Source organism: Akebia trifoliata, chromosome 6 (assembly GCF_017979445.1).
Source record: "Akebia trifoliata isolate Shusen 1 chromosome 6, ASM1797944v1, whole genome shotgun sequence".
NCBI lineage: Eukaryota > Viridiplantae > Streptophyta > Magnoliopsida > Ranunculales > Lardizabalaceae > Akebia > Akebia trifoliata.
Genome location: NC_141380.1, coordinates 6,130,737 through 6,150,244, shown reverse-complemented (window position 1 = coordinate 6,150,244; position 19,508 = coordinate 6,130,737). Strand labels below are relative to the sequence as shown.

The window sequence follows — 19,508 nt, the reverse complement described above, 5'->3', positions numbered from 1 at the left end:
TCGAGTTGAATGAGTTGTATCTAAATATTGTTTAACATGTCTAAATCGTATCATTTTATGTTTTCTTATTTTACCGTCTATTAAAGTTATTCAAACAATTTTCTAAATGCATTTATTTTTAATTTTATCTTTTTTATACTTTATTTGCACATCTATCTTGGCATTTTCATCTCTTTTTTTTTTTTGAATGACGGGGGTATTTGAACTTATGTCCGACTAGTGAGAATCATGATTTTAAAACTCGGTTTCGTGTCTCGTCTTGTCCAAGCCTGATACCGAGTCGTCTCAGACGAGTTTTCCAATACATCTGAGACGTCTTGTTTAAAAAATAAAAAAATTGAATGTGAGGTATTAAATCTTGATCTAAAAAGTGACTTGTGCGTTTGTATCGTTCAACCCTGATATCTTGTTAACTTGGACAATACATCTCAATCTCGAACGAGTTTTGAAACCACGGTGAGATTGAGTGCCGGGTGAACTAAGGTTTGGACCAAGGTATATAGGCCCTTCCCCCGAACCCAAGCAATTTATGCACATCACACGCACCAAGTAAGTGAGGGTACACCCTGGCGAGTGACCTTGAGGACCCATTGCTCATTCTGGATATAGAGCACATAACCTAAGGATGCTTACCTCTTATTGGATTTGAAATTTCCATTGAGCCAACCTCTCAAGGTTAGCATTCTCATTTTTTTTACGCTCAATTTTCTTAGCATGATGTTTATTAATCATTCAATATTCAACTTTTTAAAATATAATTAATCTTTTTATTTTATTTTATTTTATAATTTGATTTATATGTATCAATGTGATAAAATTGATGCATATAAATCAAATACTACGTTTTGATTATTTTCTATAATTTTATGGTTAATCACAAATGGGTGCGATTAGACATTCTTGCGTGTGGACAAATCGATCACCAATCAAAACTTCAATTTGAGTTGGAATTCATCATCTTAATTTTAGACATACCAACTTTTAATAATAAAACTTTGGAAGTTGTCAACTACTATTTATTTGAACCAGGCAAGGTTGGTAACCACCATGGTAGAACTTAGTACAAAATTGGTTATGCTAAGAAAATTGTGATAGAATATTAATTTTCTTTTAAAGAATATTTACCAAACAATTAGAGATAAATTAATCCTTTGTATAAACCCAACTTTGAGCCCACTTATATTAATTACTTTTATTTATATAAACTGTTTTTTTATTTCTAAAACAATATATTCTTTTGAGATAATTTATTGCTATAATTACCCAACATCCTAATAACCACTTATGAAATCAATAATTGATTATTAACCTTATAATCCATTAAGAGAATGGTTAGAACGGTCCCTCTCACTTTAGGTCTTTCAACTTAAAGACGTTAGGAGTTTTGAAGAAAAATAAATCTATGAAAAGATTATATTATTATCTAGAAAACAAGAACTTATCTTTAAGAGAAAAAAAAAAAATTCCTCTTATTTCAACCTTGACTTGAAGTTAGGAAAGTTATCTATATAATAAACAAGACAGTTGTCCCCCTAATGTCTATCGACCACAAAGAAAGGTTCATATTCAATTTCTTATAAATCTCGAGAACAACTTTTAATTATTACCATTTCTCTTTTTTAAAAATACCTTTTCAACTTTATTGTCTTGCATTTTCTACCTAATTTCAATAATACCCCTTCAACTTTATATATTTTATTTTCTTTTTTTTCAATAATACTCTTTCAACTTTATTACTTTTTCTATTCCGTATCATTTACACTAAAGAAAATGTCGGACAAACTCTAATATTTTATAAGTATATCTGATTTTTTTGATTAACATTTTTTATTTTTGTGTAAAACTTTTCTAGACTCAATTCACCGTTGAGGCTCTCCATGAGCATGACGGTTAGGATTTGAGAAAAAACATAATTTTCCTCAAGATTAGTACCAATCTCCAAGGGATTAATTCACTTTTTCCTATGGATACATTTTTCTTGGGAATTCCTACCATTCCAACAGTCACATTGATGGAGAGTCTCTACTCGATGGTAAGGCTAGCATTTTCCTTTTATACAATTTTAAGTAAGAGTGATACTAGAGTGACTACACAAGACATTGCGTTCGATAGTAAGTTGATGTGGTATTGTGCACATAATCAAATATGCTTTTCTCAAGATACGAGTGAAAATTATCTATGGCTTTGTGCACAATACCGCTTCAAGTCACTTCAACATTATTCTTTTAAGTAAAATCAATGATTTGTCATTGAGCCATTTTATTACTAAGCTGACATGAATGCGTGCAAAATCGCTTGATACTTCTCAGTCATATCTCGAGGAAAAATATCTATGATTCTTTGCACACAATATGTCGAATGAAGTCTAGAGTGACTTCATTTCGCACTTTTTCATCGGTACCTATGGTTCGTATCTCCACATCAGCATTGGTGCAAGATGAGGTAAATCTTTGATGTCACTTGAGCATTATTCTTGATTTTAACGTTAGTAAAACAATTTTTACTTTTAAGTTACCACTCAATAAATAGTAGAGACGAGAGAGCCCAAACGTTGAATGAGTAAACAGTCAACTTTACATCCATGACTTTCACAGAAACCTCCCTCAACCTGTTGTTCCATCCCTTTATATATCTCACCCCAAATCTTATCCAACCAAAGACGAAACACAACGAAGAGATACTAAGAGTTCTCTTCTCTATTCTTCAATCCCAAAATCCTCAAATTCGAAAAAAAAAACCCTACTCTCTCTTCTTCTGATTGTTGTTGCTCTGTTTCTACTTAATCTCTGAATCCTCAAAACCAAATCAAGAGAAAGAAAGATAGGAAGTAGAGCCAATCCATAGAGAGAAGCAATGAGGAGCAGTTATTTTTCTTCTCATCCTCACAAGAACTCACCTTCTTCAAGTACCACTTCTTCAACGTTTCCTTCTCCTTTAAGAGCCTCTCCTACTCCTTCCACTCCTCTCTACACTTTCTCTGAATCCATGATGGAAGAAAATATCAATTTTGCTGAAGAAATGATCCAGAAATGGAATCCAGCCAACTCTACCTACGCCAATTTCACATCTCTCTTCCACGAAAATCGAAAAGAAGCTAAAGAATTTCTCAAATGCGTTAAAGATTTGCAGAAACTCATGCGTTTCTTAGTTTCCGAGAATTCGAACTCCGAAAAGCTCATCCGAGCTCAAACTTTGATGAAAATCGCCATGAAACGGCTCGAAAAGGAGTTCTATCAGATTATGTTAACTAATCGTGAACATCTCGATCCTGAATCCATTTCAGTACGATCGTCGCATGCGTCTGATAGATCGAGGTCCAGTACTTCTGATTTCGAGGACGAAATTAGATCGGAAGACGAGAGCCCGAACTTACCAGCGGTTTCTGAGGTCGAGAAAGTCTCGACGATTGCCATGAATGATCTTAAATCGATTGCGGAGTGCATGATTTCTGCTGGTTATGGTAAAGAATGCGTGAAGATCTACAAGACGACCAGAAAGTCATTTGTCGACGAAGGCCTATATCGTCTCGAAGTTGAGTATTTGAGTTCTCATCAGATCCAAAAAATGGATTGGAAGGCCTTGGAGCTCAAGATCAATAATTGGATGAACGCCATGAAGATTGCAGTTAAATCTATCTTCTTAGGCGAAAGAATTCTCTCTGATCACGTCTTCTCCATTTCAGATTCCATTAGAGAATCCTGTTTCTCCGAAATCTGTAAAGATGGAGGGATCATTCTCTTTCATTTCCCCGAACTCGTCCCGAAAAGCAAGAAATCTTCGGAAAAAATGTTTCGTGTTCTCGGTCTCTACAACACGATCTCCGATCTCTGGCCAGATATCGAATCGATCTTCGGCTTCGAATCTACCTCCGCTGTTCGTACACAAGCTCTTACCTCACTTGTCAGATTAGGCGAATCAGTCCGTGTAATTCTATCCGATTTTGAATCTGAGATTCAGAAAGATTCATCGAAATCAATTGTTCATGGTGGTGGAATCCATCCTCTCACTCGACACGTCATGAACTACACACGCCTCCTCGCTGATTACACCGGAATTCTATCCGAAATCATCGCGGACTGGACATTGCCAACCCAATCATCCCAAGCTGAATTACACTTTGAGAATCTGGATTTTGCCGACAATCCGATATCCGTTAGATTCGCTTGGTTGATCCTTGTTCTTCTATGCAAACTCGACGTTAAGTCCGAGCATTACAAAGAAGCCTCGTTATCGTATCTCTTCCTCGCCAACAATCTCCATTACATAATATCTGAGGTCCGTACATCGAACCTTCAGTTCATCCTCGGAGACAATTGGATATCGAACCATGATTCCAAGGTGAAACAGTACGCAGCGAACTACGAGCGAATGGGGTGGAGCAAAGTTTTAGCGACTCTACCTGAGAATCCAACGGATATGATTTCTATACAAGAGGCAAATAATTGTTTCAAGGCTTTTAATTCTGCATTTGAAACAGCGCATCGGACACAGTCTTCATGGGTCGTAACCGATAGTAAGCTTGGAGATGAGATTAAACTTTCCATTTGTAGTAAGCTTGTGGAAGCGTATCGGCCAGTTTATGAAAAATATGGAGCTGTGTTGAGGGAAGAGAATTGTTTCGATTCGTTGGTTAAATTTGCACCCGATGATCTGAGTAATTACTTATCAGATTTGTTTAGTGGCACGGGAGTTTCAGATTCGTTTCAGTCTTCTTTGTTGTCTGCAAAGCATTCTACCCATTGGTGGCAACATTATTGGTGAAACAAAAAAAAAAAAAAAAAAATGTTACGAACTGAGATGTCCAAAGCACGCCTAAGGAAGTAGAGTTCATGAGTTCCAATCCCACCTTAGGGGCCACCTTAGGGATTTATCCCAAAAATTACCTGATGTGTGTGGAGGAGAGGATTGCACGTGTCCCGATGATTCGTCAAGTGTCTAGATACCTTAATTCCGAAAAAAAAAAAAATACATAATTATTTTTAATTGTCCTTCATCTTTGTTTTTATTGTACATATTGGTGAATATTTGAGATACATCTTCTACTAATACCCTTATCAACAATCTTTTGCTTCATTTTGTTTTTTTTTTTTTTTTTTTTAAATTTTCTCAATGTTATCTTCTTTTTGGATTTTAGTTTAAAGCTTTATTTAATTAAGATAAACAATTGAGCATATTATATTCTCATTGATCTAGTCACCAAATCTCAAGGTTGAAGACCAAGATTTGTAAATAAATTAAATTAAAAAAAATGGTGGATATTTAATTTTCTGTTAGGAACTCATATACGACCGGGCCAGGGGCCAAGGGTTATCTATTTAATTTGAAAATGCAGGTAATCTCCAATATTGACCAAAACCCATAAACGGACGTCCAACTTATGCTATATAATATCTATTGTCACTATCCATGAAAACTAAAATTAGACCAAGTCTGCAAGTTTTAAGTGTAGAAAATTTGAATTATTGTTATTAGAGGTTTGTATGGAAGAGCATAGGGAGACACTGTACATTAGTGGCCAACTCAACTCTAGTTTCAGCACTCTTAAATTGTATGAAGGTATAGAGGTCATAGAATTCAGTTTAAATTCACATCAAGTCGGTAATTTTCTGGGTGCACACATAGGGGTTCCAATGCCAGATCGATTAGGTGATTCAGTTCAATAAGATGGCCCACGGTGGGGTAAGGGTAAAAAGGTAAAGTTTTCACTAACACCAACGGCAATTCTAACAAACCAAACCACAAAAATGGTAAAGAAGAGAGGATGAAACTCTAAAGTGGGAATAAAAACTAGGCGTTTAACATTCTGAACAAGACAATTAAATGGTGAAGAAATAGAGATAATTATTGAATAAGTACTTACTATATCATAAACAAATAAACAATTAAAGAGCTTAATTGCATTGGATCAGAGAACATGTTGTTGAGTTTAGTCCCCACATCGGACACAAATTGCCTTGTCTCTCTCCTTATAAGATCTTGGGCCTTTCGACTCATTGCCAATTGGTTTTGAGTTAGACCCCTAAATTTATCATACATACCCAAATCACATGGCTTGGCAATTAGTCATGAACAAATTCCAGAACCACCCGTACACTCAGACTCCTGTCTTCTGCAGCCTTTTCTTCTTAATCATTGTTGTCAACTTGGCTACTACATCCTCCCAAATTACAGCCCATGGCGTATGTATTGGCCAATAATTTTTGGTGCTCAACAATCATTTTTCTGCCTTTCCCCCAACACATTTTTGTGAATCTTGCAGGCACCCGACATGGCACAAAACACACTCATCTGTGATTCAATAGGCATCTCCCTCTGGGAATGGAGTTCGAAGCATACTCCAGCCTGCTGGCACAACCATGTTCCATGGAGATCCATTCTTGATTCTGAGCCATATACTTGCATCACAACGTGAAGTGGTCATGTCCCTCATCAACCAAGCCAGAGATAATGTAAGTTGAGAGAATGCAAAGAAAGGTTACACTGTTTGGATTGACAACTGCTTTTTAATGCTCATCAAAGGGTTCTACCGTGGTATCTATCTTGTATCCCCAAGCTCATGGGTCCAATACGCATCTTGTTGAGTTTAGTCCCACATTGAACACTCATCGCCTTGCATGGTTTTAAAACTCGGTTTCACGCCTCATCTCATCCAAGCCCAATACTAAGTCGTCTCAGATGAGTTTTCCGATATGTTTGAGACATCTCGTGAGACAAATAAAAAAATTGAATGTGAGTCCTAAATCTTGGTCAAAAAGTGACTTTGTGAGTTAATCTCGTTCAGCTCCGATATTGAGTTAACTCGGGCGAAACGTCTTGGCCTCGGACGAGTTTTAAAACGATGTCGCCTTGTCTCCTCATAAGCTCTTGGGTCTCTCCACTCATTCCCAATTGGTTTTGAGTTGCACCCCCAAATTTATCTTGATATCAGAGTAGACCTTTCTCTCCTCCATGTCACCCAATTCATATCTCCATATGCTTTGGCCTAGTCCGGCCCATATGTGCCAGGGTGCGTTAAGTTTAGTACCATATCAGACACTGATTGCCTTGTCTCTCTCCTTATAAGCTCCTAGGCCTCTCCACTCATTGCCAATTGGTTTTGAGTTGGACTCCCAAATTTATCACATCTATAATCACATAATGTTCATCGTGTCAAAGGGCTATGTGAACATCCCCACACTTGGCATAATGCCTACTACTTCCGTCATTCATTACAAAAACATTATTGACTAGGAAAGATCTAATAACAATTCCATGGATCCATATAGCTCATAATAAAACCAATAAATCATCTTCTCAAATCGTAACCGACCCCAACACGCATTTCGAATACTGAAACATTCACAATTGACATAAACCAATCCAAAATCTTCAAAGACAGAAAATTTGGTAACAATGCTGATTGAACTGGGTTATTGTCCTTCCTCCTCTTACATCCGTAAAACCAACTAAAGAACTCTTCTCCACAACCCATCTGAGCGTACCCAGAAATAATTGAATTCCAATCAACCAAATCTCTCTGAGGTATTCGATCAAATACCTTCCATGCGATACCCTAAATTGTAGAATATGGTGTTGAAACTAACAAGCTTGGTTTGTAACAACTGTTTGCAGTCGAAACCGTTTTTAACAGCGTGGTTGAACTTGAACTACTATAAGGAACTTTGATAGATTACCAAAATAGGCTTAAAACCTCAAATTTGAGATGTCAAACAAGGCAGTTGAAAAATCAATTCAAAGAAGAAGATATAGTCCCACATCGGAGAATAGAGAAAGAAACAACTCATCCACCTTACTATAAGTACCCTTGTTTCCAACAAACGAAATCACGCAGCCGCGCGGTGAGCACAGAGCGAACTATTCTTTCGCCTTTTACTAAAGAATACCGTGTGCTCGCCGCACTCAGCGGCATACGCCTATTTTTGGAGGGTTTCTTCTATTTTAGGAGAAATCCTAACAAATCTAATATTAAAGATTTCTGAACCCTGTCATGTTGATTAAGTGAAACATAAAAGGATTAAAACGTATCTTTGTAATTTATACAACTTTCAAAAAGTATATAAAATTATTGTTAATAATTAAATTGTCGGATTAATGAATCTAGCAAAATTATTTGTAGAAGTGTTTTAATTTTTTACTATTTATTGTTGAAGTGTTTTAATTTTTTTACTATTTATTGTTGAGATATAATATGAGCCAAATCTTTGAAATGTGTTTAAATGGTTCACTAGGGTAATAAATAAGTGCCATACAACTATTCAAGGAGGCGGTTTGTGTCACCGTGGGATTATTCTCACCTGAAGGGTGAGGGGATATAACTTTTTTTTACTCACAAAAATTTGGGATCCACCAATCACATGTACCCACGTGTATTAAATGACATTTTTAATTTATCAAAATATCTTTATTAATTACAAAATCTACCCTTTTATATGCTTTGACGTGGCAAGCATTGAGGAGTTTGTGAGTGCTGTGTATTTTTAATTTATCAAAATACCCTTATTAGTTACGAAAACTACCCTTTTATACGTGAATAAGTTGTTGGGCTTTAAGATAAATTCATTTTACTCTCACTAGCTAGTAATGGATATCAACAAAAAATCTAGATAGGAATTTTTAATGGATATATTTGGCACAAAATAATTTGTTAAAAAAAACGATGATTTGAAAATCCAAAAGAAGGAAAAAAAAATCTAAAAAATAATAATATTAGTTCTCTTGTTGGAAAGAGAAATTATAGCAAGTATTTTGTATTATTTTTTCTATATATATTTTTTAATTATCAAGAAGTTTGTTTTCAATGAGTTCAATAACACGGTGGCGACGGGATATGAACCTAGGTCTCTGGGTTTCATCCTCCAAAGACTTTATCAAATAAACTAGTTGGCACTTACATTATTTCATGTTTTATTACTTCTCTTTAGAAAAACTTTTGAACACCAAAGGATAAGTTTATATGATGGGTTACATTATTTATATCATTGTCATCAAATTTTTTTTTAAAGAAATATGAAACAATTGAATCAATCATGTTTCTTAATATTATTTTATCTAAAGTTACGTTTTTGACATTTCTGACATATTCAATTCTTCTTGTATTCCCATTTGAAAATCAACATGACGAGGCATAAATAATCTCACTTTCTTTAAGGCGTTGTACGCTTTTACTAGCCAGAAAAGTGAGAATCAGATATAGATATATCTTGTCCACAATGCCGCAAAGTTACAACTTTCCTATTCTATTAATTTTTAGTTTCTCATTTACTACATTGAAACAGAGTTAAAAAAATCAACACTTTCATTACAACCGCTCGATATAAAATTAGAAGAAAAATTAAGAAATGGTGTACATTTGATTTGTCTATAATTACAATGACCAATACAATTTTTTTAAATTAATATTTTAATAAAATAAAAATAATATTTTTATTTTTTAAAATTTTCTTGACAAATAACAAAATTTGTTACGGCAAAAACTCACCAAACCCTTAATAATTTGTAAGTTGTCTTGATGTGCAAATAACAACATGATGAGGGATCTGCTAACAAGCCCTTGGAGAAAATTTTGAGACCATAAATTTGGTGCAAACGTTTACAGCTATTCTATTCCTACAAACAATTGCAATAAATTTCACTTTAAACTGGTCCAAACCAGACGTTCGTAGAAAAAGGTCAAATTCTTGGTGTTTTGAGGAACGTTTTTATTTCCAGCAAGGCATTATTTATTTCTCTTGATACTATGAGAGTAAAGATAGTCCCACATCGCCCAGAGAATAGAACTTTACTTAACATGACGTCTATATGAGGAGACACTCATCGACCGTATCAACTATCATCATCATCATTTTATGCCGGGTCGGCTAAACGAATCCTAAGGCTTGAAAAAGCCGAATTTTTGGAGGGTTACACCTGTAGGTTAGGCCTAGATTTGGTGGAACCCAAAAAGTCTAATATTCAACCATTAATGGCAACCTAACTTTTGCTTATGAACCCCCAATTATTTTAAATGTATTGTGGTAATGGTAATTATTGTGTCATAATTGTATTGTGGTAATAGTAATCGTTGAGACACATTAACTAGTACTAATGCAACACCAAATTCTATAAAATAATCAAAGAATTCTTATAAAAATCATCAAAGAATTGTATGATTGGTGTGGTGTTAACAAAAGTTGGACATTTTTGGTGCAAAATTCAATCCAAAGTGTATTTATTGCATTTTAATGTGTGCCCACGTTAACAAAATCCAGTAAAAGTAAAGAAAATAAGTGAATTAACACATCAGGAGAAGATCGGGTTTCAATAGAAGCTTGTTGGATTTATTTATTTTGGGGTTTAAAATTTTTAACGATCCTAAATATAGTTGTACATAACTACTGAAATTGTTTACAAGTGCAGTAATATTTAAAGAATGTGTCTTAATTTTTAATTGGGGTGTGATAAATAATTTAAAAAATTGGAGTGTAATCAGTAAAAGCATTGGGTACCAATAGTAGCTCTCTAAATCAATCAACAACGTTTATTTCATTTAAGTTGGAACATCGAATTGGAGCACTACAAATTGGCCTGGTCTTTTGTGATTATAGTCTTTTCTCAGAGACCGAATCAAAAGGTACCCCAAAATCCTTTACTTTACTCTCAAAAACCCATTGTCTTCAAATTATTTTAGGTAAATTCTTTTATTTAATTCAAACTCGATTTCAATACATCATCTTCAATTATTCGTCAAGATTCTTGATTTTTAATTAACTAGAAAGCCAATCTTACTCTTGTTTGAAGTTTGAAGGTTAGAGGAAATAAAAGCTTAAACTTTTGTCCTAGAAGTTGAATACTTTCATGTGTGAGCACACAAGGAGTAAAGAGTCTCTCTACTCTCTATTTTAGTTCTTTTCAACCCATTGCACTATTCAGAGTTTAGGCTATTGGGTTTGTTTCTAAAGTTCGAGACCACTTATTTGTGAGACTTGGGGGTGTCAATGGATACCCATTTAGTTGGAATTGAAAACCTTGGTTCTTGACCTTTTTATTGGAATCGAGTAGAATCGTGTCTCCAGGAATTAAATAATTTCTGAAACAGAAAAAATAAAAATCGATGAGAACTAAAAATTGTACTATATAAAAAAGATTTGTTCTGAGAGTTCCAATTCCATCAATTTGAGAACCAAAATTGAAAATGATTGGGAAACCAAACGAATATAACAATTTTGGTTTTGGTTCTAGTAGGAATTGATCCATTGACACCCCATTGTGAGACCAACACTTGCACAGTTCCACTTCAAGCTATAGTTCTAAAAACTCGTTGAGTTAATTCTAGTTGAGGTGAATTGCCCCTAAATTCGATTGAGCAAATTCATCAAATCCACTTGGAAAATCATTGAATTAATTCACCAACTCGGTGAAGCTAGCATGAAAATACACCAAGATGGGTCAAAAACTCAATTGACTTATCAGCTATATACATACATATAAAATATTTTTGTGAATATGTAAAATAAACATTTTAATTTATGTTAAAGAATTAAATGTATTTTTATAGGCCTTATCCATGTCAACTGGTGAGTTGTCTAGTTGACTCGACTGGTTGAACCACCGAGTTAAAATGAAAGGGAAGGGAAGAGAAGCCGTCTCTAGATCATAAGAGATGACCTGAAGAGAGTGGTAGATAAAAGAGTGAAGAGAGGAATCTCTCGAAGAAAGAATATATTAGTCCCACATCGAAGAATAAAAGAACTCATTTACAAACAAACCTATAAATAACTCTACATTTGTTCCATTTAAAGCACGCAGCCATGCGGTGAGCACATAGCGAACTATTCTTTCGCCTTTTACTAAAGAATACCGTGCGCTCGCCGCACACAGTGGCATACGCCTATTTTTGGTGGGTTTCTCTTATAGAGAAGCCCTAACAAATTAATACAAAACTTTGTAATATATAAAAATAATATTTTTATTAATTAGTAGAATTTGTTGATTAAATAATATAGTTAAATTATGAGATTTTTATAATTTTATAAATAAATTAGGCACTTTGTAATCTTAGGGTATTTTGGTAAAAAAAATAATTATTTTAAGGGCATTTTTTATACAAAATCTAATTTTCAAAGTGTATTTATTGCTTTGTAACGTCCAAAGTGTATTTATTGCATTGTAACGTGTGCCCTAGGGCACATGTTAACAAACAAGACCCATGGTACATTGATGGTTTTAGAAATTATAAGGTACAATGTATACGATGTTTCAAATTTAAATAAAATTAAAAATTAATCGATAAGTATATCATTTTCATTAATGAAGACATCACGTCACATGTTAATTGTCCCTACTTGATGATAACCTCGATGTCATCCTTGCTAGCAATTGTAACAATCTTTTCTTTAAAAGATTTCATTGCAATGTTCAACCTCACAAATCATTAAAGCCTAGGACTCCACATTCCAAGCAAGGTCTTTTAATACCACTACGACGGGGAAGATTCCCACATTGTCCATAGAGGAAAGTCTAGATAACATTAGGGATGGCAATGGGGCGGGTTTGGGTAGTTTTTAATTTAACTTGGCCCTGCCCCGATTGGTTTTGTTCAACCCCAAATTTGCATCGACCCTGATTTAGGTATGAATTTTTTAACCCATCCCCTCCCCTAATGGTATTTCTAAAACCCACCCCAATCCTTTTAACACCATTTTTCTTAATCAAATTGAGTAATCAAAAATTTTTTAATCAAAAAGTAAATTTTAATAAGATTTTAGAAGATGCACATACTTAAATTTTTTTTATGAGGGTATATATATATATAAGGGTAGAGCGAGGTATATCAAAATCATCCCCGCCCTGAATTTGACTCGATTTTTCATTGTTAATACTAAAGCCACCCCAAAACCGTTTTAAAGGTGTGAAAACCCAATCCTAAGGCTTATAAAACCTTTTTTTTTTTTTTTAAGGGTTTCACCAGTAGGTTAGGCCTAGATTTGATGAAACCTTACAAAACTATTTTTTACAAATTTCTACAATTTTTCGATTAGAACTTTCTGAAATTTTAGACATCATTCACTTGTGTTTGTATTTGACGAAAACTTTTCTTTATTTTAATTTTTGGTGAGGAACCATCTCCAGCCTTGACTCAAAGTTTCACTCAGGTTTGAGTAAAAGTTCATTTGATATGAAGCACTCCATAATCTTAGAAATGACTCGAATTATTTACTTAGATTTGAGTAAAAGTTTCATTTGATATAGTACTCCACAATAGTTCTAATAGTAAACTCAAATTTTTTTAAAAAAAATTTCATCTTTTACCCAAAATCTATTTGTTTTTTCATAAAAATGTTCTTACTTAAACATGATCGTTGAGAATTTGGATAAAGATTTGAGTCTTCTTTGATTTGATATCAGTTTGAATAAAGGAGTGGAGCTCCGTTTTATCACTTTTTACTCAAATTTGAATTTGAATATGCATCTTGAGTTAGGGCTACAGATTCTCTTAAAGATTTATGATTGTTTATTTATGGTATTAATGCCTTTGAGCGATGTGAAGTGGGGAGAAGTACTGTATGTGTTATTTGGGTTTAATTGATTATTTTCTCCAACTAATTGTAACACTAGCCATCAATCATGTCTTCACTTTGGTTATCAGAGTGCATGTCCCTCTCCCTCTCTCTCTCTCTCACTATTTAATTCTTTATTTCTCTCAAAATGGCTGATTATGTTAGACCATGTCCCAAGTCTGAACCTTCTACATGTCTAATTAACGGTCATTTCAGTTTTCAGATAACAATTCAGATGCTAAATGGTTTCTTATTCAAATGGTTTTTTTTACTTCTGTGGTGAATGAACATGAGCCACAAACCCCGAGGGGTTGACTCAATGGTAATTTTGGACCAATAAACGGTTAATGCCCGTAAGTTGTGAGTTTGAATCCCAATATGAGCATTAAATCCTTAGGGGCCAACCGTGAGAGTGCATCCTCACTTACCTGGTGTGTGTGTGTGACGTGTGGGAGATGCATGTGCCCTGGAACTAGTCCTTGGACAAGACCATAGTCTACGGATTGGGCAAAGCTCAGATACAGGACCGGTCCATTGTCTACAAGGATACCAGGTTATTAAAAATAAAAAATAAAAAAAACGTGTCACATTGCCCCAAAACACAAACAAACTGTAAATCCATGATAATAATGCACCCTAACAATCATTGAAACACATACAAGCACCAAGATGTGCACTTATTTTTTTTTCATTTTCAATATAAGTGAAAAATTCCATTAACCGCAAAGATCGAGTTTTGCATAAAAACCCATCATCAATTCGCCAATTCAATCACTTTGTCCCTTATTCATCAAATATTTCCAAATCTTTGGACAACTCAAAAGAATTTTGCAACAGTGACTAGAGGACTCCATATCCAAACACGCAAGATAATTTCCTATTCTTGAATTACCTCCTTAACCTCTAAAGAAAAAAAAAATGCCATAAATATTGTTTGATTAAAATGCCATAATTAAAGTCAATCTCCTTGTCATAAATATTGTTTAATTAAAATCACATTTTATTTTCTTTTCTTAATGATGGCAGAGGTCTTGAGTTCATATCCCCCTCAGGGGCACAATCAAGGATTTATCCCAAACTATGAGATTTAAATAAATTTGTGTGATTTTTTATCAAATAGAATTCAAGCATAAGATTTCAAATTACGGCAGATGAGTGGAGGGACTAAAAAAGATAAAATTAAAAATCAATGCTGCTAGAATATCAATTATGATGTAGTGTATTAAGGTACATCAAGATGCATTCGATCATTATCTTATGATTAAAATATGTAATTATATGACCAACTTGATCAACCTCACTATTTGAGCCTTGAGTCTTATATGACCAAGCTCACGTTGGCCCATAGAGGCCCATAGAGACTGTCGCCAATGTTCGAGCCCATGAAAGAGCTGACATTGAGCCTCTTCATTGTTTCATTTGAGAGCAGTTGATCACCAAATCACTTTCGGATTAAAATCCTTCAAGTTCCGATCTTGCCTAAATCGATAATGGCCAAATCAAAGTCCTTTTGAGTTGGACAAAGTGCTCCTCGTCTTTACACATGTGGCATATAATCAATCTTCTTTATTAGACAACCATCAAGAGGTCCTCTTCATCTCATTCAAAAGCACACGATTGATAATCATATCATCAACAAGTTAGTGGGGATCTTCAACGAGCACGATGGATACTTCGATTACCCATCGTCAATCAAGTTGTTGCATTATTAAGGAAATTAAAATTATGTGATTAATTGCACGTTCCTTCTTCAAAAGAACATGCGATTGCTGGAGAGTGTTAGAATTTCAATTATGATGTAGTGAATTAAGGTGCATCGGATTATTATCTTATGATTAAAATGTGTAGTTATGATGTAGTTATATGGTTATGTAAATTCCACATATAATTTTTATCTATTAATAAAATTTCATCAGAGATGTGACTATCCAGAGATTTAAGTTTATCAAACTTTTCAAATGTATTCAAGAAAATGTAGGAGTAGCTCAAATAAGTGATAAAATGAAGAGAAAATCAACTTTGATTGTTTGGGCATATTCAACAACGGCCGATTACAAGTTGAATGTCTTAAAAGAATGAAACGAAAATCCAAAAGAACGTGATGGAGATAAAATAAAATATATGAACTCACTTTCAATAGCAAGAGATTTGACTATGGATGGTGTGGAATGAAGGAACAATGATTGTTTAGATTTGATCATTTGAAAGGGTAATTATAAAAGCACCCCATGAATTGATAAGAGCATCCCACATCATAGTCAAATTGTTTTGTCTAATGAGTTAAAAGCTTCAGATTTAGCTGATTTTTGGTGAGGATGATCTCTATAGTGAGGTGATTATCCTCACAAAAAATCACCCTATTCTGAAATTTCTAATCCCATCAAAACAAGTTCAAGAACAGTAAATCATCAATTCCAGAACTTTTAACTCATATAAGACAAAATTTGACTATGGTAGGGGTGCCTTTCGTAATAATTGGGGGTGCTTTTATAATTACCCTTTTTTTAAACTCTTAGTGGAATTAGTAAGCACGGCCCTTACTGGTTTTCTTCATTAGATTGTGGGTAATAGTATTAAGAAAGGACTTACGTGCAAGTCCATGGTTTTAGTAGAGATACTAAATAACCTAATAGGTTTGTTGAAAGAAGGAAGAGGGATGTGTCTTGCAAATGTTATAATTTTTTTTTTTTAAATGAAGTTTATTAATTTATTAATAATGTTGTGTAAATGTCATGTTTGGATCTCTATTTTGAGGAGATTTACATGTGTTTTTGGTAACTCTCGATTTTATAAATAGAGCAATCTAGGACTACAAAACTAAAAGGAAAATAATGATTGTTTTTGTTATGTCTTGTGGACGTAGGCATATTGTCGAGCCATGTAAATCTTTGTATTTTTTGTGATGTTGTGTTATATTTGCTATTTCGTATTTTTACAAATAGAAGTTCCCTTCTTCTCTCTTCCATCTTAGTTTCTTTTGATGCTTTCATTATATGTTCTCGAGCTTGTAATTTTAATAGAGAATCGTGTCCTCGAAGTCCAATTTTCGAGAGGTGCCTAAGTTATCATCACTAATTAGTATTGGGTTCCTATTGAGTTCTCTTTAATCTTATCCCTAATATTATGGTCAACAGTATGAAATTCTATTTCGCTATTTAACTCTATTTAGAACTATATCATTTGTCAATGCATGTGTCTTCAAAACCTTTCTTACTACTTTTTCAAATTTCTAAATTGATTGGTTATTAAACATATTGGCCGAAATAAATGAGTTCCACCATATTATCTTGGACATTAAAGTTTCTAATTTTTTTTTTTTTTGATAAAGTTGTAAGAAGAATTTAAGAGGATCTCCTTTGAGGACTTTATTTTAAGCAAGTGTTGAGAATCTTCATTTTATCATTGTTATTAGAGTTCACGCCTCTTACCCCAAAATTGGGGTTTGGACTCATAACTCAATTGTTTTGACACTTTGCAAAGCAACTTTGAGGTCGTAGGTTCAAGCCCAGCTTACCCATCACCCAAAAAAAAATGTGAGCCTAGGCCCTGCTTGGTACCATGCAAATCATTTACAAATTGCAATACTTTTTGGACTGCAAATTATTTGTTGAAATTTGTGCAGGGTTAAAGAGATTTATGCGAATAATTTGCAATGCAAAAAATTTCAGAATGTACCCAAGCATCTGTAAATTAGATTCCAACAAATCATTTGCATTTGCAAGTGATTTGCTTTGTACCTTAGTGCATGTTTGAGTGCATTTCAAAAAATTATTTTTCACAGCTTTTTCGAATAAAAACTCAATTTCGTGCCATGATTTGCGTTTGTTAGCACTTCAAAACGTCAATTTTTAGTTTTAGTTTTTGTTTTTTCTTACCATAGTTTGGATGAGCAAAAGAATTGAGCTTCTCACAACTGCGTTTACAAACACAAAAGTGAAATGACCTAAATACCCTGCATTTATTGTTCTCTCTCTTTCCCTCTATTAATTATTGCAGTTTTGATTTGTTTCTAAATCTCTATGATTTGATCTCTCCCAATTACATATTTTCTTTTCAGTATTTTTTCCTTATTTGTTGAATTAATAGTTTTTGATGTATAATTTGGGTTCATAAGAAAGATCTTACTCTCAATTGCACACGTTTCATAGAAGAATGAATGACATAATTCATTTAAATTGCAATTTTTGAACAAGCAAGATGACATGAAAGAACATCCTTGCTTGTATTCGAGTGTAATTAGTTCTTGTTAGAATCACGAAGTAATCAATTGGATCTTGATTTTTCACAGGAAGGGCGGTAGAATAGATGAAATTATTTTTAAAAAATAATAATTTTTTTTAAACTTTTAATAACTAAGAATTAAAAAAGCAGGAGAATCAATGAATCATATCTAGACATTTGATGCATTTCGAAAATTTTGGTTACACTACCAAATTGAAAGTATAAGAAAAAAGAAATGAAAATAGGAGTGATAGATGATGAATGGGGATTCTTCAACCTCTACAATCATTGATGATGGGATCATAAACCATGGATTGAAGTCGCCTTTGTGGATTTCTCAGTACGATTGACTTGAGTTCATGGATGGACTCCTTGAATGCATCCACGAAGACTCCATTACATACAAAGTGGAATTAGTGCACTCTCTCACAATACATATAACATTCAAATGTATTAATAAACTCCTTCTCCTCTTTTAGACATTTGGTGCATAATTTTTTTACTTTTGATAAGTGAAATTTATTTATTTCTATAATAATAGGTAGTCGAGATAACCAGCCAACAGTCAAAAGTATGCAACAGTCAACATACCTCTTACATTGAGCACAAAGAATCCCATTTAAAAATAACTCCTTTTAAATTCAAGTGCTAATTTTCCCCAATAAAACAACAGCAGTAGTATTTGCACAATCAAGTCTTGGCGCAGGCCTTCCACACCCCTTGGAAGACTCTCCCTATTCTTCTCTTAACAGGTTTCCCTATAAATGATAAAAAAAAAACCGATATGTATTATGTTTAAATGATGTCAGAATATATTAACTAAGATTATTATGTTTAAATAATGTCAGAATATAAATGAGATGTTTATATATATATATATATATATATATATATATATATATGATGTTATGTAAATGTTGGATTATGTATTATGTAAGTATTTTATTTATCAGGAAAATTTCCTATGTCCATTTTTAGGAGGAGATGCTGACAAAATTTTTATAGAATTATAAAATTTATTTAAATTAAAATAATTATTTTTATTATTTTTTAATATAAATTTATTATATTTATATATATTTAGTGTAAATATATACTTATTAGGATATTCTAATAATTTTTTATGCATTATCAACATTAAGTGTATTATAGTCATTTTACCATTACACAACAGAATCCAACAACTATATCAAACAATAATTATCAAATTTTAGTAAACAATACAATACTTTTACAAAACTCTATCAAACAAGCTTTTGTGTTACAGTTTTTTACAGTTATTTCTTACAGCAGAATCTGATAGTAAATTTTGGCAACGTTATCAAACGGGGCCTTAGTATTTCTTTTTGAAAACTACTATTAGCATTCCAACTTTTTCTTATTACACCTCAATTTTTTGAATTATTTATCACATCCCAATTTAAGATTAAAACACTCTTCAAACATTACAAAGGTTTGGCTCAAATTATGATCTCAACATTATAATATTCATTCAAACAATTTCAGTAGTTGTTTACAATCAAGATTAAGTCTATATAAAATCCTAAATCCAAAAATTAGAAATCTAGAATAACAAAATGAGAGAACTTCTATTGGCACTCAAATTTTACTTTTTCTCAATCATTTATTTATTTATTTCTATTTTGAATGGGGTGTAATAAGTAAAAGTTTGGGTGTCAATAGCAGCTTTTTTTTTTTTTTTTTAAAGGTTAACTCTTGTCGAACTCGCCTTTAGATTTCATGTTTGTATCA

At 33.3% G+C, this 19,508-nt stretch overlaps 2 non-coding genes and 1 pseudogene across 2 annotated transcripts; all 3 read left to right on the top strand.

Moving 5' to 3' along the window:
• The first annotated feature begins 2,640 nt into the window (after positions 1–2,640).
• Positions 2,641–5,080, top strand: LOC147399901 (exocyst complex component EXO70H1 pseudogene; annotated as a pseudogene).
• Positions 5,081–7,829: 2,749 nt separating this feature from the next.
• LOC147399900 (U5 spliceosomal RNA) lies at positions 7,830–7,948 on the top strand. Its single transcript, XR_015179544.1, has one exon. It is a non-coding gene; the product is annotated as a U5 spliceosomal RNA (small nuclear RNA).
• Positions 7,949–11,782: 3,834 nt separating this feature from the next.
• LOC147399899 (U5 spliceosomal RNA) lies at positions 11,783–11,899 on the top strand. The gene has a single exon (XR_015179545.1). It is a non-coding gene; the product is annotated as a U5 spliceosomal RNA (small nuclear RNA).
• The last annotated feature ends 7,609 nt before the right edge of the window (positions 11,900–19,508 follow it).